This window comes from Pseudorca crassidens, chromosome X (genome assembly GCF_039906515.1).
Source record: "Pseudorca crassidens isolate mPseCra1 chromosome X, mPseCra1.hap1, whole genome shotgun sequence".
Lineage (NCBI taxonomy): Eukaryota > Metazoa > Chordata > Mammalia > Artiodactyla > Delphinidae > Pseudorca > Pseudorca crassidens.
The window spans coordinates 123,115,673-123,142,659 of NC_090317.1; the positions used below are offsets into that span (position 1 = coordinate 123,115,673).

Here is a 26,987-nt window from a genome sequence, read left to right on the forward strand (position 1 = left end):
AAGATACTTGATACGATTTCAATTTTTGTAAATTTACCAAGGCTTTTTTTGTGACCCAGGATATGATCTATCCTGGAGAATATTCCACGAGCACTTGAGATAAAGTGTATTCTGTTGTTTTTGGATGGAATGTCCTATAAATATCAATTAAGTCCATCTTGTTTAATGTATTATTTAAAGCTTGTGTTTCTTTATTTATTTTCATTTTGGATGATCTGTTCATTGGTGAAAGAGGGGTGCTAAAGTCCCCTACTATGATTGTGTTACTGTCGATTTCCCCTTTTATGGCTGTTAGCATTTGCCTTATGTATTGAGGAGCTCCTGTGTTGGGTGCATAAATATTTACAATTGTTATATCTTCTTCTTGGATTGATCCCTTGATCATAATGTAGTGTCCTTCTTTGTCTCCGGTAATAGTCTTTATTTTAAAGTCTTTTTTGTCTGATATGAGAATTGCTACTCTAGCTTTTTTTTGATTTCCATTTGCATGGAATATCTTTTTCCATCCCCTATCTTTCAGTCTGTATGTGTCTCTAGGTCTGAAGTGGGTCTCTTGTAGACCACGTATATGCTGGTCATGTTTTTGGATCCATTCAGCCAGTCTATGTCTTTTGGTTGGAGCATTTAATCCATTTACATTTAAGGTAATTATTGATATGTATGTTCTTATTACCATTTTCTTAATTGTTTTGGGTTTGTTATTGTACATCTTTTCCTTCTCTTGTGTTTCCTGCCTAGAGAAGTTCCTTTAGCGTTTGTTGTAAAGCTGGTTTGGTGGTGCTGAATTCTCTTAGCTTTTGCTTGTCTGTAAAGGTTTTAATTTCTCTGTCAAATCTGAATGAGATCCTTGCTGGGTCGAGTAATCTTGGTTGTAGCTTTTCCCCTTTCATCACTTTAAATATGTTCTGCCAGTCCCTTCTGGCTTGCAGAGTTTCTGCTGAAAGATCAGCCGTTAATCTTTTGGGGATTCCCTTGTATGTTATTTGTTGTTTTTCCCTTGGTGATTTTAATATTTTTTCTTTGTATTTAATTTTTGATAGTTTAAGTAATACATGTTTTGGCATGTTTCTCCTTGGGTGTATCTTGTATGGGACTCTGCACTTCCTGAACTTGATTAATGATATCCTTTCCCATATTAGGGAAGTTTTCAACTATTATCTCTTCAAATATTTTCTCAGTCTCTTTCTTTTTCTCTTCTACTTCTGGGACCCCTATATTCGAATATTGGTATGTTTAATGTTGTCCCAGAGGTGTCTCAGATTGTCCTCAATTCTTTTCATTCTTTTTTCTTTATTCTGCTCTGCAGTAGTTATTTCCACTATTTTGTCTTCCAGGTCATTTATCCATTCTTCTGCCTCAGTTATTCTGCTATTGTTTCCTTCTAGAGCATTTTAAATTCCATTTATTGTGTTGTTCATCATTGTTTGTTTGCTCTTTAGTTCTTCTAGGTCCTTGTTAAACGTTTCTTGTATATTCTCCATTCCAGTTCCAAGATTTGGGATCATCTTTACTATAATTACTCTGAATTCTTTTTCCGGTAGACTGCCTATTTCCTCTACGTTTGTTTGTTCTGGTGGGATCTTACCTTGCTCCTTCACCTGCTGTGTGTTCCTCTGTCACATTTGGCTTTGGGGACTGTGTTTGGGGTCTCCTTTTCGCAGGCCGCAGATTCGTAGTTCCCGTTGTTTTTGGTGTCTGCCCCCAGTGGCTGAGGTTGGTTTAGTGGGTTGTGTAGGCTTTCTGGTGGAGGGGACTGGTGCCTGTGTTCTGGTGGGTGTGTCTGGACCTTGTCTTTCTGGTTGACAGGTCTGCATCCGGTGGTGTGTTTTGGAGTGTCTGTGGCATTATTATGATTTTAGGCAGCCTCTCTGCTAATGGCTGGGCATGCATTCCTGTCTTGCTAGTTGTTTGGCATGGGATATCCAGCACTGGATCCTGCTCGTCTCTGAGTGGAGCTGGGTCTTAGCGTTGAGACGGATGTCTCTGGGAGGCTTTCACTATTTGATATTACAAGGTGCCAGAGGTCTCTGGTAGACCAATGACCTGAACTCGGCTCTCCCAACTCAGAGGCACAGGCCTGACACCCGGCTGGAGTACCAAGACCCTGTCAGCCACACGGCTGGGGGTGAGAGCAAGAGGTAGCTTTGGTACATCTGAAAGACCACCAATGAGATTCACTGACCATTTTGTCTACAGAAGTGAAGAAAACAAAATTCAGTGTTTGGCTAGTCAGCCACTTTGGAAGCCAGTCTCCAAGATGGCCCTAATTATCCCCTAATTATCTCCCAGTCTTCATGTACCTGTGTGGCTCCTCACACTTGAAAAGGGCTGACTGTTTAACTAATAAGAAATTGCAGAAATGACAAAGTGCAGCTTCCAAAGTTATGAAAGACATTGCAGCTTCTGCTTTGGTTTCTGCTAGATCACTCATCCTGGGGTAAGCCAGCTACCATGTCATGAGGACACTCAAGCAGCCCTAAGGAGAGATCCATGTGGCAAGGAACTGAGGCCTCTTACCTACAGCCACGTGAGTGAGTCATCTCAGAAGTCAAAAGATTTAATTTTATTTATTTTTCATTGCATTGGGTCTTTGTTGCTGCACAAGGTTTCTCTAGTTGTTTCAAGCAGGGGTTACTCATCATTGTGGTGCACGGGCTTCTCCTTGTGGTCGTTTCTCTTGTTGTGGAGTATGGGCTCTAGGTGCATGGGCTTCAGTAGTTGTGTCATGCAGGCTCAATACTTGTTGCTTGCTGGCTCTAGAGCGCAGGCTCAGTAGTTGTGGCACACGGGCTTAGTTGCTCTGCGGCATGTGGGATCTTCCCAGACCAGGGATTGAACCCCTGTCCCCTGCATTGGCAGGCAGATTCTTACCCACTGTGCCACCAGGGAAGTCCAGTGTGCTCTTTTTTAAACCTAGTCTGTTTGCATTATTTTCTATCTTAACAATTCTGTATTAATTAAAAAAAAATAATACTCCTTTCTACCCCTCCTGTTTGAGGATTATATATGAAGAGTTATGTCTTATTTATTAATCTCAAATTTTCACCTTTTAAGAAGTAATCACAATGTCAAGTATTTAATACCTTTCAGTTCCACCTTGAAAAGCATGGATATTAAAGTGCTAATATAATTACCTTCCCTAGTATATCGTTTTTACTTTTTGTTATGTATAAAAAACAACTAAAAACATGCATGGTTTGTAAGGAAATGACAAATTTCAGAAAATTCAGAATCTGAATACACTCTATACATAGCTTCTAGATAAAGACACAGAAAATTGCCAGATACTCAGAGGCCCCCTGATCCCACTCTAGTGACTCCCCTTAAGGTTTAATATTGTTCTTGTATCTAACAAAAAGATCATGTTACCTGTATTTTGTAGTTTATATAAATGTTATGGCACAGTAAAATCACTTTTGGATTGGGCTTTTTTATTTTATGTTGCTTGTGAATATGTCTATATGGTTTCCTGTTGTGATCATGCATTGCCACTGTTGCATAGGATTCCATAGTGTAAATATTTAACAATTAATTTATTCCAATTTGTATTACAATATGAGTGACTTTCAGTTTGTGCCTATTGAGAGTACCATGGGTATAAAAATTCTAGAACTTGAGCTTTGGTGGTGTGTGTATAAATTATTGTTCAGTATACATGTAGTAGTAAAATTTTCGAGTCATAGCTTTCATGTGTTTATCTTTTTAGATATTTCTAAATATTTTCAAAACATGTGTATGATTTTTCTTTTTCTTTTTTTTTACATCTTTATTGGAGTATAATTGCTTCACAGTGGTGTGTTAGTTTCTGCTTTATAACAAAGCGAATCAGTTATACATATACATGTGTTCCCATATCTCTTCCCTCTTGCATCTCCCTCCCTCCCACCCTCCCCATCCCACCCCTCTAGGTGGTCACAAAGCACCGAGCTGATCTCCCTGTGCTATGTGGCTGCTTCCCAGTAGCTATCTATTTTACGTTTGGTAGTGTATATATGTCCATGCCACTCTCTCGCTGTGTCACAGCTTACCCTTTCCCCTCCCCATATCGTCAAGTCCATTCTCTAGTAGGTCTGTGTCTTTATTCCTGTCTTACCCCTAGGTTCTTCATGACAGTTTTTTTTTGTTAAATTCCATATATATGTGTTAGCATACAGTATTTGTCTTTCTCTTTCTGACTTACTTCACTCATTTGTATGATTTTTCATCCTCAGCAGCAGTGAATGAGATTCAAGGATTATATACATTCTCGTCAAACCTGATAATACCTGTCATTTTCATTTGAACTCTCTGGTTGGTAAGTGATAATTAAATGTATCACTTTTTTTGCATTTAATTGACTACTAAGAAGCCAAGCATCTTTTGATATGTTTACTTAACATTCTGTACTCTCTTTTTGGAAATACCTTTTGGTATATTTTCCCCATATTTGCTATTACATTATCTTCTTATTGAAGACTTCTTTTTTTCTAACATCTGAAGACTTCTTATTGAGGAGTTTTTAATATATGCTTGCTATGAGTTCTTCTCTCTTTCTGTCTCTCCTTCTCTTTCTTTAGATGAGTGTCAGTTTTTAATAACATCTAATTTGTTGTTTTCCTATTTATTTATTTATTTAGTCTTATTTCTATTTATGTAGTCTTCTTATCTGTAGCAGAACACATTATTTATTCTAAATCACAAATATGTTTTCATTTCTTCAATAAATCTAATTATTAATCTTTAAATTTAAGTTAACTTTCTAAACTAAATATGTTGTATCATAGTGAGTATTAATTTTTCTGTGACAGCTGAAAGGTTACATTTATTCAGAAAATGTTGTATTCAGCTTTCTTTTCATTTGCTCCTACTTCTCATTGATTCATAGAGGTAAACATCACTTCATCCATGGGTCTGACTTTTCTCTGATTTCTCATGGTCATTCTCACTAATTCGTCTTGCCTCCTGAAATCTTTAGCAATCCCATTATTCCACAGAAGCAGAAACCTTCCTTGGGCCTTTTTCCTCAGAAGATTGATTATTCCCACATTTTAAATGGGAGATTGCAATAAGTTAGGAGGAAATGCCACAAGGGTCTCTCATTTTATTTTTCACATCTTGTATCAGCCTCTGCTTGCACTCTGTGTTCAAAGATTTTTGTACAACACATTGATGGAAGATGTCAGTTGTTTCTCTCCTTGGGGCAAAAGACAGATTAATTACCTGACAAATAAAATAAAGACAGTGTCTTGCTCTGTTCAAATGTTGGACAGGATTGCTTGCATCCTACTTTAAAAGTTTCAGGTGACTGTAGCTTAAGATTCCTAAGCTTTTTTTTTTTTTTTTTTTTTTTTTGTGGTACGCGGGCCTCTCACTGCTGTGGCCTCTCCCGTTGCGGAGCACAGGCTCCGGACGCGCAGGCTCAGCGGCCATGGCTCACGGGCCCAGCCGCTCCGCGGCATGTGGGATCTTCCCAGACCGGGGCATGAACCCGTGTCCCCTGCATCAACCACTGCGCCACCAGGGAAGCCCAAGATTCCTAAGCTTTAATCCATATTTGCACCAAGCACAGCACCCAAAAGGACTGCCTTACATAACCCCATGAGACTTTTGTGTGCAAGTGGAACAGATAAAAATATAAAACTATTGCTGTCTTTTTGTGTCATAAAAATGATTTTTTGTCTCATTTAAAATATTTTTTTCTAAAATCCAAAAACGTGTCAGGCTAAAATATTGGAATTTCAAATACGGTAAATCTAAGACCCTTCAAATTTCTGTCCAGTTTTGTTGATGATGGGATGCCATCAGAGATATGACTTCATCAAACACAATAGGTAAGATCCCTTCATATGCCTGATTGGGGAATATGAAAATAATCCCTGGAAAAATCTGGACATTTTCTGGTTCTCAAGTATTGGTTAAGATGGTAGAAAGGACCCTTCATTGTCCTATATGTGAATGCAGATCAATTGAGAGAGGTGGGGATAAAACAAGCAGCCTAAATATCCTTTATGTTTGCTGTACTACTAGTAGAAAGAGGAAGGCTCAACCTGTCACCATGGTTGATATAGGAAATGAGCTGCTGAAACTACACAGAAATGTACCTGCTTGTATTTTCTGTGCAGATACCTTCTCTTTTGGTGTGCCCTGATACCTCCCTCAACTTATGTACCAACTCCAGTAGCATTAAGCAGAAATCCAAAGAAATCTATTCTTTGGAATTATGAGGAAGGGAAGAGTCAAAAATTTTATAGCATGTTCTATACAAGTATACACATCACCATCCTTATCTATGTCATGCCATGCATGGAGGGTCAGTAGGTTCAGGGGATTCTGGAAGCACCAAGGTCTGTGGGGTTAATCACAGCTACATTCATGGGCAGTAAAAGAGAAGGGCCTTATCTTGCTCACTTTCTCAATGCTAGTAGCTACAAAAAGAAGAGGACAGCAGACATCTTAGGGAGTAGAGCCAACATTAAATGAAATGTCCTAATTACTCTAGGCAACCTCTCATGATAGCCTCCCATAGCTCCTCAAATCCCTACATCCTTGCACAAGGGATAGTGTAATATTACTGGAGTGTGTGACTGCAGATTAGCATTATTTTTGCTGAAAAAAAATGAAAGTAGGTTCAAGTGATAGGGTTTGAAAAGGGTTCACAGTGCCAGGGAAACTATTGTAACAATGTGGACAGAACCCTTTGGATGGATTCATCATGTTTTTGTTTTTGTTTTTTTTCTGCCTCAGAATCTGTAGTAGAGATTGGTGTGTTCCATGATGCATTCCCGCTTCTTATAAGTTTTAGATGGAATACCCCATCAGGAAGAAGTACACGTAAGGAAGATTAGTGAGTCAAACTCCTCTGCCCTCTGTCAGCAGTGGGTGCAAAGGGATTTAGACCAAGTGCTTTCATCCTTTGACGTGCAAAGTTTTCACTATATAAATGATGTTTTGTTTGTTTGCAGGTCAGGAGCCTTGGTCTCAATATCCCTGTTTAAAAAGTGTTATCAAATGTCTGCCAGAAAGAATTGCTGATGATACTGGAAAAAATTGAGAGTTATCCTTAACAATTAAGGGTTTTGTAGCAACATGGATGGACCTAGAGATTGTTATACTGAGTGAAGCAAGTCAGACACAGAAAGACAGATATCATTTGATATTGCTTTTATGAGGAATCTAAAAAAGAAAAAAAAGGTACAAATGAACTAATTTACACAACAGAAATAGAGTCATGGATATAGAAAACAAACTTATGGTTACCAGGGGATAAGTGGGGAAGGGATAAATTGGGAGATTGGGACTGACCTATACACACTAGTATATATAAAATAGATAAGTATTGATAAGGACCTACTTTATAGCACAGGTAACTCTACTCAATGGTGTGTACTGGCATATACGGGAAAAGAATCTTAAAAAAAACAACAAGGGTTTTGGGAGTATATAATAAATATAAATGTGCAAACCTTTAACATGAAAGGAAAAATCAGTTAACTCTGTGGTCCCTGTTATGGTGTAAACATTTTGTACCTCTAATTTTAAAATTTTGAAACCCAGCTCCCAGGTTGATGGTATTAGCAGGTGGGGCTTTTGGGAGGTGATTAGGTCATGAGGCCAGACACCTCAAACATGGGATTAGTGACCTAATAAATGTAGCACACAGAAGATCTCATGCCCATCACATGATTTCATTGCTGAGCGAGAAGACCCACGTTATGAACCAGATATTGGTCCCTCACCAGACACTAAGTCAGCTGGCAACTTGTTCTTTTTTTAAAATTAATTAATTAATTAATTTTTTGGCTGTGTTGGGTCTTTGTTGCTGTGTGCGGGCTTCTCATTGGGTGGCTTCTCTTGTTGCAGAACATGGGCTCTAGGCGTGCGGGTTTCAGTAGTTGTGGCACATGGGCTCAGTAGTTGTGGCCTGTGGTCTCTAGAGTACAGGCTCAGTATTTGTGGTGCACGGGCTTAGTTGTTCCATGGCATGTGGGATATTCCAGGACCAGGGCTCGAACCCGTGTCCACTTTATTGGTAGGCAGATTCTTAACCACTGCGCCACCAGCGACGCCCCTGGTAACTTGTTCTTGAACTTTTCAGCCTCAGCAATTACGAGAAAACAAAAATATTCTGTTGTTTATAAAATACCAAGTCTCCCGTATTTCGTTTTAGCAGTCAAAGAGCTGGCTGAGGAGAAACATCTGTGAGCTTGAAGGCATATCAAGAGAAACCTTTAAATCTCAAAAGAAAAGAGAAAATGGGCAGGAAAGAAATCAACAGAACAGAGTAATCAATAATTGTGGAACAATGAAAATGCTGTGACCTATACATAATGGGTATGGCAGGAGGAGAATAAAGATAACAAAGAACAGAAAATATTTTTTAAAAATGACTGAGAATCTCCCCCAAATGAATGTCTGATACTAAATCCACAACATCCAAACTTAGAGGAACATATGAGTAGTAAAGAAAACGGACCAATATCTCTCAGGAACATCAATGCAAAAATCCTCAACAAAATATTAACAAATCGAATCCAACAATATTTTGAGAGAATTTTATATCATGAATGAGAGGGAATAATCCCAGGTATGCAAGGCTGGTTCAACATTCTAAAATCAAATAATTATATCCATCATATAAACACTCTAAAGTCAATCATTAGCATATCAATAGATTCAGAAGACCTTTGAAAAAATCTAACACCCATTCTTCATAAAAACTCTCAGTTAAAGAAATAGACTGGAGCTTTCTCAAGTTGATAACAAAGATCTACAGGAAACTTTTATCTTACATCATGATTAATGATCAAAAACATGAAGCTTTTCCACTAAGTTTAGGTAAAAGCAAGGATGTTCCCTTTCATGACTCCTTTTCCATATTTTACTCCACGTCCTTGCTAATGCAATAAGGCACGAAAATAAATAAAACAAATACAGATTGGGTAGAAAAAAATGAAAGCAGCCTAAATAAAATGTGGACCAATATACTTTACGGACACCTCACCAAAGAAAATAGACACTATGCATATAAGTATACAGAAGAATAATTCAGATTACATGCTGCCATCAAAAAGCAAATTAACAATACAATTGCATACGAGTTTAGCCATTAGAATGGCTAAAATGTGAACAATGACAAGAACAAATTCTGTAAGGGATGTGGAACAATAGGAAATGTCATGTGTTATTGGTGGAAATGAAAAATAATACAGCTACTTTGGTAGTCTGATTGACACTTGCTATAATATTGAACATTCCCTTACTGTATAATCCGGCAAGTGTTCTCATGTATATTTACTGAAAGTAGTTTAAAACATACTTCCAGACGAAAACCTGCATATGGATATTTATAGCACCTAATTCAATATTGCCAAAATGTGAATGAAACTAAGGTGTCCTCCAATAGGTGAATGAAATGATATAGTATTAATATATTCTGGGAATGGGATAATATTGAGCACTAAAAAAGTAAGCTATCAAGCCATAAAAATATGTGGGAATTCTTTTTATCTTTTGAAATATAGGCGATTTTCTTTATTTTGTAATTTAAATTTTCTTGGAGTATAGTTGATTTACAATGTTGTGTTCATTTCAACTGCACAGCAAGTGATTCAGTTACACATATGCATATATTCATTCTTTTTCAGATTCTTTTCCAATAAAGGTATTCCCAGAATATTGAGTAGAGTTCCCTGTGCTATACAGTAGGTCCTTGTTGCTTATCTACGTTATATATAGTAGTATTCGTATGTTTCCCCCAAGTTCCTGATTTATCCCTGCCCCCCGACCTTTCCCCTTTGGTAACCATAAGTTTGTGTTCCAAGTCTGTGAGTCTGCCTCTGTTTTGTAAGTTAGTTCATTTGTATCAATTTTTAAGTTCCACCTAGAAGTGATATCATACAATATTTGTCTTACTGTGTCTGACTTACTTCACTTAGTACAATCATCTCTAGGTCCATCCATGTTACTGCAATTGGCATTATTTTATTCTATTTTATGGCTGAGTCATATTCCATTATATATATGTATCACATATTCTTTACCTATATTCATATGTTGATGGACATTTTGGTTGCTTCCATGTCTTCGCTATTGTAAAGAGTGTTGCAGTGAACATTGGGGAAGGTGTGTCTTTTCGATTTATGCTTTCCTCCAGATATGCACACAGGAGTGAACTTGCTGGATCATCTGGTAGCTCTATTTTATTTTATTTTATTTCATTTCATTTCAATTTTTTTGGAGTATAGTTGATTTACGATGTTGTGTTACTTTATGCTGCACAGCAGAGTGAAGCAGTTATACATATATCCAGTCCTTTTTGCATTCCTTTCCCATATAGGTCATTACACAGTATTGAGTAGAGTTCCCTGTGCTATACAGTAGGCCCTTATTTGTTATCTCTTTTATATATAGTGGTGTGTATATGTCAATCCCAATTTCCAGTTTATCCCTCCTACCTCCCCTTACTCTGGTAACCTCCATTCTGTGCCCCATAGTGGCTGTTACCAATTGGCATTGCCCCCAGTAACGTAGTATTGGTGGCACAGTGGTTAAGAATCCGCCTGCCAGTGCAGGGGACACAGGTTCGAGCCCTGGCCCAGGAAGATCCCACATGCTGCAGAGGAACTAAGCCTGTGTGCCACAACTACTGAGTCTGCGCTCTAGAGCCCACGAGCCACAACTACTGAGCTCACGTGCCACAACTACTGAAGCCTGTGTGCCTAGAGCCTGTGCTCCACAACAAGAGAAGCCACTGCACACGGAAGGCTGTGTACCACAACGATGAGTAAACCCCGCTTGCTGCAACTATAGAAAAGCCGCATGCAGCAACGAAGACCCAACGCAGATTAAAAAAATAATAATAATAAGTAGTAGGTTTCTCTTTTTTCCACACCCTCTGAAGCATTTCTTGTTTCTAGACATTGTGAGGATGGCTATTCTGAGTGGTTCCAGGTGATACTTCTTTGTACATCTGATTTGCATTTGTCTAACATAAAGCAACGGTGAGCATCTTCATATGTGCTTTTTTTTTGAACAGTGTGAGTAAAATTTACCCCTTGAAAAAGGGTTATTGAAAGGTTGCCTTGTTTTGAAGTCTATTTCGATTACCTACCCCAAGACATTTCTTGAGGGCTGTTGTCATTTACAGCTCCCCAGGCATTGTGAATATGAAACGCCTATAAGGTCCAGTTTTAGAATTGTTGTTATGGGAAACAGAAGGTGGCAGGATTTCTACTGTCCCTCTCTGGTTACTGACACAACCTTAGATGTAGGGAAAGTCCTGTTCCTGGGTTTTAAATTAGAGTGGAATGTGCCTGACCAAACATGTAAGGGCTTCTGTCCCATTCATTCTTCCTCCTTACCCTTCATCCCCCGAGCAAGTATAAACCCCTGCAAAATCACCTGTTGAGGGTGCTGTCTTGTAGAGTGGGATGACCCTAACGAAGGAGTCGGGAGGTCGGAACCCAAACACCAGGATATGTTGAGACCAGGTGATTTTCCAAATGTCATCCAGCCCAGAGAGTCCACCATCCTTTGGGTGTCAGAGCGTTAGTTTAGTAGTATGAGGGAACACTTAGATCTGGAGATTGTGATCCCATGCAGAGGGGACCAGGTACTACATGTTTAAGGGGTCGGATTAGCTGGCATATCCTCCCGAGGTCCTCAGGCCCACAACAGTCCAGCCTTGGGACCAAATTGAGTCTGTGTCCAGGGATGTGACACTAGCACGTTAACTGAGACTAAACGAATTTAGTGATCATTTTTCTTTTCTATAATTCAATTTTAAATTTATAATGGAGTTTAGTTGATTTACCATGTTGTGTTCGTTTTTGATATACACCAACATGATTCACTTATACAGAGATGACTATATATTCTTTCTGGAATTATTTTCCCATGGAGGTTACTAAAGGGTGTTGAGAAGAGTTCCAAGTGCTCTACAGCAGGTCCATGTTGATTACAAGTTTTCTCTCTGTAAATATGTATATACTAATTCCAACCTCATGATTTATGCCTCCAACACACCTTACCAGTTTGGTAACCATAAGTTTGTATTCTAAGTCTGGGACTCTGTTTCTGTGTTGTAAGATCGTACCTTTGTATCAATTGTTAGATTCCACCGATAAGTAATATCATATGATATTTATCATTGTCTGATTTATGACACTTAGTATGAATGTATCTATGTCCTTCCAAGTGGCTGCAAATGGCCTTATTCCATTCATTTCATGGCTGAGTAATATTCCATTGTACATATCTACCATAGTTTCTTCATCCAGTCTTCCTTCCAAGGACGTTTAGGTAGCTTCCAAGTACAGGCTCTTGTAAACAGGGCTGCATAAATTTCGGAGTGCCTGGGTCCTGTCAATTTATGTTTTTTCCAAGATACAGGCCCAGGAGTGGAAGCGCCATATGCTCTGAAGCTCTGTTTTTGAGACTTTTAAGGAATCACCACCCACTTCTCCACAGTGGCTGTTAGCAATTTACATTCCCACCATCAGCTTGTCAGGGTCCCCTTTTCTCGACGCCCTGTCCTGCATTTCAGGTTTTACACTTTGTGAGCTTGGCCATTCTGACTGGTGGAAGTGATACCTCTTTGTAGTATTAATTTACATTGCCCGCCTGTTTTGTTGGCCAAAAATGGAGTAAGGGTTTTTCCTGAATATATTAAGGAATAACGCATACAGCCTTTTTGGCAAACTGCATCATTGGCGATGTTCAGCAGCTTTTCATGTGCTTTAATGGCGAGTGCAAACTACCTCTTGAAATCCCTTTCCTGCAATTCTGCCTTGCTTACAAGGCCTTTAGGAATACTTGGCTCAAGAAATGACTCCATTAGAGGTGTCAATTACAACCCTGCATGTTTGTGAATTGCAGTGCCCCTGAGCACCAGTTTTCAACTTGTTGTTTAGGGAAGCAGCCACAAAGGGGCAGGATTTCTACAGACCTATTCCGGTTACTGGGGCACCTGAAGGATAGGGAAATTCTTCTTCCAGATTAGGAAACTAGAGTGGCATATGCCTGTCCAAACATCTAGGGCTTGTGTCTCATTCCATCCCCCCATTCCCCTTCTTCACATGGAAAATTCCAAGCTGTGCAAAACCGGCTCTTGAGTGTGCTGCCTTCCCAAAGTGGGGAGACTCTAAGGAAAGGAGCTGGGGCACCCGAATACCAGAAGAAGTGGAGATGAGGTGACTTTCCCAAATTCTTCCCGAACAGATGGTGTACCATCCTCTGGATGTCCCATTCATGTTTTAGCTGTAGGAAGGGTCCCCTGCACCTGGAGATATGGAACCCATGGAATGGGGGCCAGGCAGTATTACTCTAAAAGTGCTGCATTTGCTGTCCCATCCTCACCAAGCCTCTCAGAACCACGAGTGTAGAGCCTTGCGTCCCATCCAGCTGTGTGTCTAGATGTGTTCAGTCCAGGTTGCATCACAGCCCTTGAACAAATTTTGTAAGAATTTCTCTCTCTCTCACTGTCTTTTTTTTTGTTCTTGTTATTTAATTTTATAATGGGGTATGGCTGATTTTCAATACTGTCTCTCTTCCTGCTCTACATCTATCCACTTGATTCACTTAAAGAGAGACATCAATAAATTCTTTTACAGATTCTTACCAGTCTTATATGTCCTTTTCCGGTGACAACAGTGTGCTGAGTCCAGCTCTTTGAGCTATACAGTAGGTCCTGTTGATTACCTGTTTTGTTTATGGAACTGTATCTATGCTAATTCCAACCTCCTCGTTTATGCATCACCCCACCATTCTCCTTTAGCAACCATAAGTGTGTTTCCTAAATATGTGACTCTGTTTCTGTTTTGTAATTGAGTTCATGTGTAGCCATTTTTAGATACCATCTATAAGTGATACCTTATGATAAGTCTCTTTTTATGTCTGACTTATGTCACTTAGAATGATCGTACCTCAGACTCCACGAGTTGCTGCAACTGGCCTTATTTCGCTGATTTAATTGCTCAGTAATATCCCATTGTACATAAGTACCACATCTTCTTTATCCATTTTTTACTTCCAAGGACATGTAAGTTGTACCCAAGTCATTTCTAAACAGAGTAACACTAAACGTAGCGGTGCCTGTGTCCTGTCGATGTTTGGTTTTCCCAAGATATACGCCCAAGAGTGGAAGTGCCCTAGGCTCTGTAGCTCTGCATTTTAGATGTTTTGGAAACACCATACACTTCTCCAGAGTGGCCTTGGCTATTTACATCCCCCCCATCAGCGTAACAAGGCTCCCTTTTCTCCATGGCCTGTGCTGCATTTCTGGTTTTACACTTTTCCAGGATGGCCCTTTTGACGAATGTGAAGTGAGACTTCTTTGTAGTGCTGATTTGCATTTGGCGCTTGTTTGCATGGCCAAAAAGAGCGTATGCGTTTTTCCTGAATATATTTATTTTTATGATGGGGTTTAGCTGATTTCCACTGTGTTTATGCCGCATTACACCCACTTGATTCACGTACAGAGAGATATCAATAAATACTTTTTAAGATTTTTAATAGTCATATATATTCCTCGGTGGTGAATAGGGTGTGTTGAGTCCAGTTCATAGAGCAATGAGTAGGTGTTCACTATTACATATTTGGTTTATGGAACGATATCTGTGCTAATTTCAAACTCTACTTTTATGCCTCACCCCACCTCACCTTTCCCCTTAAGCAGGCATAAGTGTGTTTTCTAAATGTGAGCCTCTGTTCTGTTTTGTAATTCAGCTCATGTGTAGCCATGTTTACATTCCCTCTATAAGTGATATCTCATGGTAAGTTTCTTTTTCTCTGTGACTTATTTCACTTAGAATCATCGTACCTAAATCCACTCATTATGCTGCTACTAGCCTTATGACTTCATGGCTGAGGGATATTCCATTGTACATAAGTACCACAACCTCTTTATCCATTTTTCTCTTTCCTGGGATATATAAGGTGTACCGAAGTCGAGGTTCTTATAAACAAAGCAGCCCTAAACTTTGGGGTGCCTAAGTCCTGTCGATTTTTGATTTTCTAAAGATATACACCCATGAGTGGAAGTGCCCTATGCTCTGTAGCTCTGTTTTTTTAGTTGTTTTAGGAAACACCATACACTACGCCAGAGTGGCCCTTGGCAATTTACATCCCACCCATCAGTGTAACAAGGCTCCCTTTTCCCCATGACCTGTCCTGCATTTCTGGTTTTTACATTTTTTCAGGATGGCCTTTTGAACCATGCAAAGTGAGACTTAGTTTTTGTGCTGATGTGCAGTGCCCGCTTGTTTGGTTGGCCAAAAAGGGGGCATATGCCTTTTTTCCTGAATATATTCAGGAAAAAACGCATACGCCCTTTTAGGCCAACTGCATCATTGTTGACGTTCTGCCGCTTTTCATGTGATTTAAAGGACAGTCCAATCTACCTCTTGAAAACTGTCTCCTGCAATTCTGCTTTGCTTTCAAATCCTCTTCGTTGCCTTACTTCAATATATTTTTGGATGATAGTTATCATTTATAACCCTGCAGGTTTGTGAATTGCAGTGCCCCTGAGCTCCATTTTTCAAATCGCCTTTTTGGGAGCTGGCCGCAAAACCGCAGGATTGCTTCAGGCCCTATGCTGGTTCCGGAGGGAAGGCTGAACCTTTGTTTAATTCTTCTTCCTGATGGGAAATTAGACTGACATGTGCCGGTCGAAACACCTACAGCTAGTCTGCCATTGGTTCCCCCTCTTCCCGTTCATCCAGCGCACTAATTGCAGACTGTGCGAAACAGGAGGTTAAAGGCGCTGACTCTCCGAGTGGGGAGATTATTAGTAAAGCAGTTGGAATGGCAAACCCGAGCACCAGGAGATGAAAAATGAGGTGCGTTGTAGAAACCATTCCCGACTGCACGGTGTACCATCCTCTGGGTTTCCATGCATGTTGTAGCTGTAGGAATTTCCCCTTGAACCTGGAGAGTGGAGACCCGTGGAATGGGTAGCACGCAGTATTTCTTTAAAGAGTCTGTATTTACTCACTCAACCTCACCAATCCTCTCAGCCCCAAGAGTGTCCAGCCTTATGTCTCATCCAGCTGTGTGTGTAGATGTGGTCAATTCAGGGTGCATCACAGCCCCTGAACGAATTTTATAAGACTTTCTCTCTTTCACTATCTTTCTGTTTTGTGTTTGAAATTTATTCTTATAATGCGGTTTAGCTGATTTCACTGCTGTGTTTATGCAGCTTTACACAGCCATGATTCACTTACAGACAGATATCAATATATAGGTTTTAAGATTCTTACTAGTCAGATATCTTCTTCTGTGGTGAGTAGGGCGTGTTGAGTCCAGTTCACTGAGCAAGGAGTAGGTCTTGTCTATTAAATATTTGTTTTATGGAACGGTATCTGTGCTGATTTCAAACTCTTGTGTTATGCAGCACCCCACCTCACCTTTCCACTTAAACAGGCATAAGTGTGCTTTCTAAATGTGAGACTCTGTTCTGTTTTGTAATTCAGTTCATATGTAGAGATGTTTACATTCCCTCCATAAGTGATATCTTATGATAAGTTTCTTTTTCTGTGTGACTTCTTTCACTTAGAATCATCGTAACTAAATCCACTCATTATGCTGCTGCTGGCCTTATGACATTGATTTCATGGCTGAGTGATATTCCATTGTACATAAGTACCACAACGTCTTTATCCGTTTTTCTCTTTTCTGGGATATTAAGGTGTACCGAAGTCGAGGTTTTTGAAAACAGAGCAGCCCTAAACTTCGGGGTGGCTGTGTCTTGTTGCTTTTAAGTTTTCCCAAGATATATGCACATGAGTGGAAGTGCCCTATGCTCTGTTTCTCTGTTTTTTAGATGTTTCAGGAAACACCATACACTCCTCTAGAGTGGCTGTTGGCAATTAACATCCCACCCATCAGAGTAACAAGGATGCCTGTTCTCTATGGCTTGTCCTGCCTCTGGTTTTTACACTGTTTTCGGATGGCCCTTTGGACCGGTGGGAACTGAGACTTTGCTGTAGTGCGGATTTGCATTGCCCGCTTGCTTGGTTGGCCAAAAAGTTCGTATGCGTTCTTTCCTGAATATATTCAGGAAAAACCACATACGCCCTTTTTGGCCAGCTGCATCACTGTTGAAGTTCTGCCGCTTTTCATGTTCTTTAAAGGAGACTCCAATCTACCTCTTGAAAGCTGTTTCCTGCAAATCTGCCTTGGTTTCAGATTCCCTTCTTTACCTTACCTCAATATATATTTCGACGAAAGTTGTCCTTTTCAACTCTGCAGGTTTGTGAATTGCAGTGACCCTGAGCTCCATTTTTCAACTCGCTCTTTTGTGAGCTGGCCGCAAAACCGCAGGATTGCTTCAGGCCCTATTCTGGTTCTGGGGCGGCACGCTGAGCCTTTAGGTTAATTCTTCCTCCTGATGGGAAACTAGAGTGACATGTGCCCGTCCAAACACCTACAGCTAGTCTCTCATTGGTTCCCCCTCATCCCGTTCATCCTCCGCACTAATTGCAGACTGTGCAAAACAGGAGGTTAAAGGCTCTGACTCTCCAAATGGGGAGATTGTTAGTAAAGTGGCTGGAGTGGCGAACCCGAGCAGCAGGAGATGAAAAATGAGGTGCATTGTAGAAACCATTCCCGATCACATGGTGTACCATCCTCTGGGTTTCCCATGCATGTGTTAGCTGTAGGAAGATTCCCTTAAACCTGGAAAGTTGGGACCCATGGAATGGGTAGCACGCAGTATTGCTTTAAAGGGTCTGCATTTGCTCACCCAACCATACCAATCCTCTCAGCCCCAAGTGTCCAGCCTTATGTCTCATCCAGCTGTAGGTGTAGATAAGGTCAATTCAGGGTGCATCACAGCCCCTGAACGAATTTTGTAAGAATTTCTCTCTCTCGCTCTCTTTGTGTTTTTTTGATATTTAAAATTTATTTTTATAGTGAAGTTTAGCAGATTTTCACTACAGTGTTTATGCCACTCTACACACACTTGATTCCCTTACGGAGACATATCAATACATAGGTTTTAAGATTCTTACTAGTCAGATATACTCCTCTGCGGTGCATAGGAGGTGTTGAGTCCAGTTCATTGAGCAAAGTGTAGGTCTTGTCTATTACATATTTGGTTTATGGAATGGTATCTGTGCTAATTTCAAACTCTGGTTTTATGCATCACCCCACCTCACCTTTCCCCTGAAGCAGGCATAAGTGTGTTTTCTAAATGTGAGCCTCTGTTCTGTTTTGTAATTCAGCTCATGTGTAGCCATGTTTACATTCCCTCTATAAGTGATATCTTATGATAAGTGTCTTTTTCTGTGTTACTTCTTTCACTTAGGATCATCACCTAAATCCACTCATTATGCTGCTACTGGCCTGATGACACTGATTTCATGGCTGAGTGATATTCCATTGTACATAAGTACCGAAACTTCTTTATCCATTTTTCTCTTTTCTGGGATATTTAAGGTGTACCGAAGTCGAGGATTTTGTAAACAGAGCAGCCCTAAACATTGGGGTGGCTGTGTCTTGTTGATTTTTAGTTTTTCCATGATATATGTGCATGAGTGGAAGTGTCCTATGCTTTGTAGCTCTGGTTTTTACATGTTTCAGGAAACACCAAACACTTCTCCAGAGTGGCTGTTGGCAATTTACATCCCGCCCATCAGGGTAACAAGGCTTCCTGTTCTCCATGGCCTGTCCTGCCTCTCTGGTTTTTACACTTTTTTCGCATGGCCCTTTGGACCGGTGGGAAGAGAGACTTCTTTGTTGTGCAGATTTGCATTGCCTGCTTGCTGGGTTGGCCAAAAGGGGCGTATGCGTTTTTTCCTGAATATATTCAGGAAAAAAACGCATACGCCCCTTTTGGCCAACTGCATCATTGTCGAAGTTCTGCCGCTTTTCATGTGCTTTAAAGGAGACTCCAATCTATGTCTTCAAACCTGTTTCGTGGAATTCTGCCTTGGTTTCAAATTCCCTTCTTTGCCTTACCTGAATATATTTTTCGACAATAGTTGTCCTTTATAACTGCAGGTTTGTGAATTGCAGTGACCCTGAGCTCCATTTTTCAACTTGCTTTTTTGTGAGCTGGCCGCAAAGCCGCAGGATTGCTTCAGGCCTTATTCTGGTTCCCGGGCAGCAGGCTGAGGCTTTGGTTAATTCTTCTTCCTTATGGGATATTAGAGTGACGTGTGCCCGTCCAAACACCTACAGCTATTCTCTCATTGGTTCCCCCTCATCCGGTTCATCTTCTGCACTAATTGCAGAGTGTGCGAAACAGGAGGTAAAGGTGCTGACTCTCCAAAGGGGAGATTGTTAGTAAAGTGGTTGGAATGGCTAACCCGAGCACCAGGACAGGAAAATTGAGGTGTGTTTTAGAAACATTTCCCCATCACACGGTGCACCATCTCTGGTTTTCCCATGCATGTTTTAGCTGTAGGAAGATTCCCTTAAACCTGGAAAGTTGGGACCCATGGAATGGGTAACATGCAGTATTACTTTAAATGGTCTGCATTTGCTCACCCAACCTCACCAATCCTCTCAGCCCCTACTGTCCAGCCTTATGTATCATCCAGCTGTGGTTGTAGATATGGTCAATCCTGGGTGCATCACAGCCCCTGAACGAATTTTGTAAGAATTTCTCTCTCTTTCGCTGTCTTTGTGTTTTGTTTTTGAAATTTATTTTTATAATGGAGTTTAGCTGATTTTCACTGCTGTGTTTATGCTGCTCAACACACACTTGTTTCCCTTATGGAGCCATATCAATACATAGGTTTTAAGATTCTTACTAGTCAGATATATTCCTCTGCGGTGAATAGGGGGTGTTGAGTCCAGTTCATTGAGCAAGGAGCAGGTCTTTTCTATTACATATTTGGTTTATGGAACGCTATCTGTGGTAATTTCAAACTCTGGTTTTATGCATCACCCCACCTCACCTTTCCCCTGAAGCAGGCATAAGTGCGTTTACTAAATGTGAGCCTCTGTTCTGTTTTGTAATTCAGCTCATGTGTAGCCATGTTTACATTCCCTCTATAACTGATAGCTTATGATAAGTTTCTTTTTCTGTGTGAGTTATTTCACTTAGAATCATCGTAACTAAATCCACTCATTATGCTGCTGCTGGCCCTATGACATTGATTTCATGGCTGAGTGATATTCCATTGTACATAAGTACCACAACTTCTTTATCCATTTTTTTCTTTCCTGGGATATTTAAGGTGTACCGAAGTTGAGGTTCTTGAACGCAGAGCAGCCCTAAACTTTGGGGTGGCTGTGTCTTGTTGATTTTTAGTTTTCCCAAGATATACGCCCATGAGTCGAAGTGCCCTATGATCTGTAGCTCTGTTTTTCAGATGTTTTAGGAAACACCATACACTTCTCCAGAGTGGCTGTTGACAATTTACATCCCGTCCATCAGTGTAACAAGGCTCCCTGTTCGCCATGGCCTGTCCTGCCTTTCTGGGTTTAACACTTTTTTCTGATGGCCCTTTGGACCGGTGGGAAGTGAGACTTCTTTGTAGTGAAGATTTGCAATGCCCACTTGCTTGGTTGGCCAAAACGTGTGTATGCGTTTTTTCCTGAATATATTCAGGAAAAAACGCATACGCCCTTTTTGGCGAACTGCATCATTGTCGAAATTCTTACGCTTTTCATGTGCTTTAAAAGTGACTCCAATCTCCCTCTTGAAATCTGTTCCCTGAAATTCTGCCTTGGTTTCAAATACTCTTCGTTGCCTTACCTCAATATATTTTTGGACGATAGTTGTCCTTTATAACTCTGCAGGTTTGTGAACTGCAGTGCCCCTGAGCTCCATTTTTCAACTCGCATTTTGTTAGCTGGCCGCAAAACAGCAGGATTGCTTCAGGCCCTATTCTGGTTCTGAAGTGGCAGGCTGAGCCTTTGGTTCATTCTTCTTCCTGATGGGAAATTACAGTGACATGTGCCCGTCCAAACACCTACAGCTAGTCTCTCATTGGTTCCCCCTCTTCCCGTTTATCCTCCGGACAAATTGCAAACTGTGGAAAACAGTAGGTTAAAGGCGCTGATTATTCAAGTGAAGAGATTGTTAGTAAAGCAGCTGGAATGGCGAGCCCGAGCACCAGGAGATTAAAAAATGAGGTGCGTTTTAGAAACCTTTCCGGATCACACGGTGTACCATCCTCTGGGTTTCCCATGCGTGTTTTAGCTGTAGGAAGATTCCCTTACACCTGGAGAGTTGGGACCCATGGAATGCGTAGCACGCAGAATTACTTTAAAGGGTCTGCCTTTGCTCACCCAACCCTACCAATCGTCTCAGCCACAAGAGTGTCCAGCCTTATGTCTCATCCAGCTGTGGTTGTAGATGTGGTCAGTCCGGTTTGCATCACAGCTCCTGAACGCATTTTGTAAGAATTTCTCTCTCTTTCACTGTCTTTGTGTCTGTGGTTGAAATTTATTTTTATAATGGGGTTTAGCTGAGTTTCACTGCTGTGTTTATGCCGCTCTACACACACTTGATTCCCCTACGGCGACATATCAATACATAGGTTTTAAGATTCTTACTAGTCAGATATATTCTTCTTTGGTGAAGAGGGGGTGTTGAATCTAGTTCATTGAGCAAGGAGTAGGTCTTGTCTATTACATATTTGATGCATATAACGGTATCTGTGCTAATTTCAAACTCTTGTGTTAAGCATCACCCCACCTCACCTTTGCACTTAAGCAGGCATAAGTGTGTTTTCTAAATGTGACTCTGCTTTGTTTTGTAATTTAGTTCATGTGTAGCGATGTTTACATTCCTTCTAAAAGTGATATCTTATGATAAGTTTCTTTTTCTGTGTGACTTATTTCACTTAGAATCATCGGACGTAAATCCACTCATTATGCTGCTGCTGGCCTTATGACATTGATTTCATGGCTGAGTGATATTCCATTGTACATAAGTACCACAACGTCTTTATCCATTGTTTTCTTTCCTGGAATATTTAAGGTCAGCCGAAATCGAGGTTCTTGTAAACACAGCAGCCCTAAACTTTGGGTTGCCTTTGTCTTGTTGATTTTTAGTCTTCCCAAGATATTCGCCCATGAGTGGAAGTGCCCTATGCTCTGTCGCTCTGTTTTTTAAATGTTTTTGGAAACACCATCCACTTTTCCAGAGTGGCTGTCAGTAATTTACACCACGCACATCCCCATAATAAGGCTCCCTGTTCTCTATGGCCTGTCCTGCATTTCTGGTTTTTACACTGTTTTCGGATGGCCCTTTTGACTGGTGGTAAGTGAGACTTCTTTATTGTGCGGATTTGCATTGCCCGCTTGCTTGGTTGGCCAAAAAGGGCGTATGCGTTTTTTCCTGAATATATTCAGGAAAAAACGCATACGCCCTTATTGGCCAACTGCATCATTGTCGAAGTTCTGACGCTTTTCATGTGCTTTAATAGCTAGACCAATCTAACTCTTGAAATCGGTTTCCTGAAATTCTGCCTTGCATTCAGAGCCTCTTCGTTGTCTTACCTCAATATATTTTTGGTCGTTAGGTGTCATTTATAACTCTGCAGTTTTGTGAATTGCGCTGCCCATGAGCTGCATTTTTCAACTCGCTCTTTTTTTGAGCTGGCTGCAAAACTGCAGGATTGCTTCAGGCCCTATTCTGGTTTCGGGCCGGCAGGTTGAGCCTTTGGTTAATTCTTGTTCCCAATGGGAAATTTGACTGACATGTGCCTGTCGAAACACCCATAGCTGGTGTCTCATAGTTTCCCCCTCTTCCCGTTCATCCTCTGCACAAATTGCAAACTGTGCGAAACAGGAGGTTAAAGGTGCTGATTCTCCTAGTGGGGAGAATTTTAGTAAAGTGGGTGGAATGGTGAACCTGAACACCAGGAGATGAAAAACGAGGTGCATTTTAGACACCTTTCCCGTTCACACGGTGTACAGTCCTCTGGGTTTCCCATGCATGTTTTACCTGTAGGCAGTTCCCTTGAACCTGCAGATTTGGGACCCATGCAATGGGTACCAGGCAGTATTACTTTAAAGGGTCTGCATTTCCTCACCCAACCTCACTAATTCTCGTAGCGCGATCAGTTTCCAGCCTTATGTCTCATCCTGCTGTGCGTCTATATGTGTTCAATCCATGTTGATTAACAGCCCCTGAGCAAAAGTTGTAAGAATTTTTCTGTCTCACTGTCTTTTTAAAAATTTATTATTATATTGGTTACAGCTGATTTTCAGTGGTCTGTTTCTTGCTGCTGTACATCCACTTGATTCACGTATAGAGAGACATCAATAAATTCTTCTTCAGACTCTTACCAGTCATATATATTCTTTTCCGGTGACTTGATTGTGCTGAGTACCATTCTTTGAGGTACCGTATAGGCCTTTTCGATTATCAATTTGGTATTTGGAACGGTATATTTGCTAATTTCAACCTCCTGGATAATGCCTCACCCCTCCCTACCTTTCCCCTTTAGCAGCCTTATGTGTGTTTTCTACATATTTGACTATGTTTATCTTTTTAAATTTATTTCATGTGTAGCCATTTTTGATTCCACATTTAAGTGATATCTTATGATATGTGTCTTTTTCTTTATGATGTATGTCACTTAGAATGATCGTACGTAACTCCTTTGGAGTTGTTGCAACTGGACTCATTTCATTAATTTCTGGGCTAATATTCCACTCTACATAAGTACCACATCTCTTTTATCCATTTTTTCCTTCCAGGGACATTTAGGTTATATCCAAGTCGAGGCTCTTTTAAACAGACAGGCGGTAAACGTTGGGGTGCCAGTGTCCTGTCGATTTTTGTTTTTCCCAAGATATACGCCCATGAGTGCAAGTGCCCTATGCTCTGTAGCTCATTTTTTAGATGATTTAGTAAACACAATACACTTCTCCAGAGTGGCCGTTGGCAATTTACATTTCCACTATCAGCCTCACAGGGCTCCCTTTGCTCCTCACCCTGTCCTGCATTTCTAGTGTTTACACTTTATGAGGATGGCTCTTCTGACTGATGCGAAGTGATACCTTTTGTAGTATTGATTTCCAGTGCCCACCTGCTTGGTTGGCTAAAAAGGGCGTATGCCCTTTTCTTGAATATATTCAGAAAAAACGCATACGCCCTTTTGGCCAACTGCATCGCTGGCGATGTTCAGCCCCTTTTCTTGTGCTTTAATGGCGAGTCCTTTCTACCTCTTCAAATCCCTTTCCTGCCATTCTCCCTTGCTTACAAGTCCTTTTCGGTGACTTACCTCAAGACATTTTTCAACGATAGATATTTTCAGCTCTTAATTTTCGTGAATTTCAGTGCCCCTGTGTTCCATTTTTCAACTTGTGTTTTTGGGAACTGGCCACAAAACAGCAGGATTTCCTCAAGCCCTATTCTGTTTCCGTGGGTAATCTTAGCCTTTGGTCAATACGTCTTCCTGATTGGAAATTAGCGTGACATGTGCCTGTCCGAACACCTAGGACTTGTCTCTCATTGTTTCTCATCCTTCCGCTTCATCCTCTGGACAAATTCCAAACTGTGTGCAACAGGATGTTGAGTGCTGACATCGCCAAGTGGGGAGATTGTTAGGAAAGATGCTGGAGGGGTGAACCCTAGCACCAAGAGATGAGGAGATGAGATGCCTTTTCCAAACTCTTCCTGATCAAATGGTGTACCATCTCCTGGGTGTGACAGGCATGTTTTAGCAGTAGGAAGGGTCCCGTGCATGTAAGGAGAACACCAGCGATTTTTTCAAATCAGTGTCTCCCCGAACCCCAAACTGGGAAATTTTTAAGCTACGGCTACACGTATGTTCATTAAGGGCCTTGGGAAGTAGGCAGAGTCCGAACTTTAGATGATTGAAGCCTTCAGGGTCAGAAGCGCTCACCATCGGCCTCCCTTAGGTTACATTTTATCTGTCGTTGATAGATGATGTCGATAAAAATACCTATTCTTTTTCAGATTATTTCCCCTTATAGGTTATTGCAAAATATTGACTGTAGTTCCCTGTGCTATACAGTAGTTCCTTGTTGATGATCTATTTTATACATAGCAGTGTGTATGTGTTAATCCCAAACTGTTAATTTATCCCTCCTCCCACCTTTCCCCTTTGGTAATAATAAACTATAAGATTTTATACTTCTTAGAAATGGGTGAGCTGAAAGAGAGGTAGCATTTTCAATGGCAAAGCATTCAAAACAAGATTGAAGCTTCAGCCAAGATTATTAGATGTACATCCTTGGAAAGAAATCACTTCGTTTCTCTAATATTGACCTGACAAATAAGACAAACCCCTTCACTGAACTTGCTTATAATAAAGTGATGGAAATATCAAATGGAAGTGTTAGAAACATCTTATTTTACCCGAGCCTTATACACTGCTCTATGTTAATTACAGTTTGGCTCACACATCTGTTCATTGAAGTTACAGTGTTCTCAATTTCTGTTACTGATCCTCCAGAGTTGGCCCCAACAAGGGTCCCCCTGCCCAGTGTCATTGGAGCCAACAGATCGAGACTGAGTTTGGTTCAGAAGCAAAGGAAACTTTATATTTTGATCAGAGAATGCAAGGTGAGAGCGTGCGCTCCCTCACGGGCTGTGGGTCGGGCTGCTGTGTAGGGATCCCAGCAGCGTCAGCGGGAGGGAGGGGGCGGAGCTCTCGAGGGCCGGGTTGGCTGCAGCTCAGGCTCTATGTTGAGGAGTCTGCACGGGGGCCCCGGGAGCTGAGGTGTTGACCCAGCCATTCTGCACTAGGAAATCGGGTCTGAAGTGCCGGGTGTGGGACCTCTGCATGCGGGACCCTAGGAGCACGTGAAATTAGACAAAGCACAAAGGAAAAAAAGGTTAGACTTTATTTTATTGCCCAGATTCTACTTTTATCTCCCAGGAATTTTTCATGGGCTTTGCCGGTGACAAACCCCTCCTCTGCCTTTTGTCCCGTTCCTCATTCTTGGGGCGCTGAGGGTGCAGACCCCTCTTCTGTAACTGCTTCGTGCTGAGTTGGGAGGCCTCATACCCGGGGGGGAGGGGCAGAACTTCTCCCCAGCAGCCTCCAGGTGAGGTTGATTGTCCCCAGGCCTCCGGCCTCACTGCTCGTCCGCCTGAGCACCAGCATTGGAAGTGTTATAGATTCCAATGCCCTTTAAGGGTCCAGGAAAGAGATGCGCAGAGACGCTGGGGGGGCCGGTTTTACCCCGCCCCACATTTGTTCGGCCACCTTAGGCTGACGGTTTCTGCCAGCCTAGATGCTCTGACCAGTGGTCTGTGCTTTCTTCAATTAGGCCCCTGAATTTACATACAAACAGCACCAGGTGTCATAGCCCTGCCCGCTCAACTCCCAAACAGTCCAGGGTCGGTGGTGATCCAGGACCATGACGGCCACTGAGTCAACGGCCTTTTGAAGTAGACAGGAGTCCAGCCGGTCTCATTGGCCGCTGTCACTGCGGTGTCTGTAGGCTTTTCTATGGTGACAGCGTGATATACGGTTCCCCCGCCAAGCTTATTAGCACCCCTCTGGGTGCAGTAAGTCCTGCAAGCAGTAGTCTGCTCTTTTGGGGCACACTCTTGTTGTTTTCTGAGAGAAGCTCCAGGTCAAGTGATGGTCACACGAGTCGTCATGGGGGCCCGTTGCCCCTGGTTGTCTCTCTGGAGGCTGGAGCTGGAGGGCCTCCTCACTCGAGGTCAGTGTGCCCACGGAGCGACCCCTGCATCTTCAGGGCATGGTGGGTGGTTAGGATCACCTCGTGGGGTCCTTTTCCCTTAGGAGGGAGCTGGCCTTGCGGGCTGCTGATTTCCAGGTTTTTAGATACCCCCAGTATCCTAGCTGGATGGGGCGGCGGGCCAAGCCCTTGGTGACCGTAGTTTATCCTACCTGGATGGCATTCTTGCGTTGTTCCATTTCAGGTGGTCCCAGTTTTTGCACTAATTCTCCAATGGCGATTCACCTTTCACCGGGAATGTAAAGGTCAAAGGGTTTAGCTAAATTAGGGAGGTCCAGGGCAAGGGTCTGAATTGACTGCTCTTTCCATTCTTGAAAGACTGCTTCTGGGTTCTATACAAAAGGATCATCATCTTTTCCTTTCAG

The 26,987-nt window shown here is 41.5% G+C and overlaps 1 long non-coding RNA gene across 2 annotated transcripts; it reads left to right on the top strand.

Annotated features, from left to right (window-relative positions):
- Positions 1-2,228: 2,228 nt before the first annotated feature.
- LOC137217161 (uncharacterized) lies at positions 2,229-25,479 on the top strand. Of its 2 annotated transcripts, none has more exons than XR_010940025.1 (4): positions 2,229-2,531; positions 4,215-4,294; positions 18,284-18,359; positions 25,365-25,479. It is a non-coding gene; the product is annotated as an uncharacterized lncRNA (long non-coding RNA). The 2 variants fall into 2 exon arrangements; XR_010940024.1 differs by having other exon boundaries at positions 2,229-2,527; positions 4,212-4,294.
- The last annotated feature ends 1,508 nt before the right edge of the window (positions 25,480-26,987 follow it).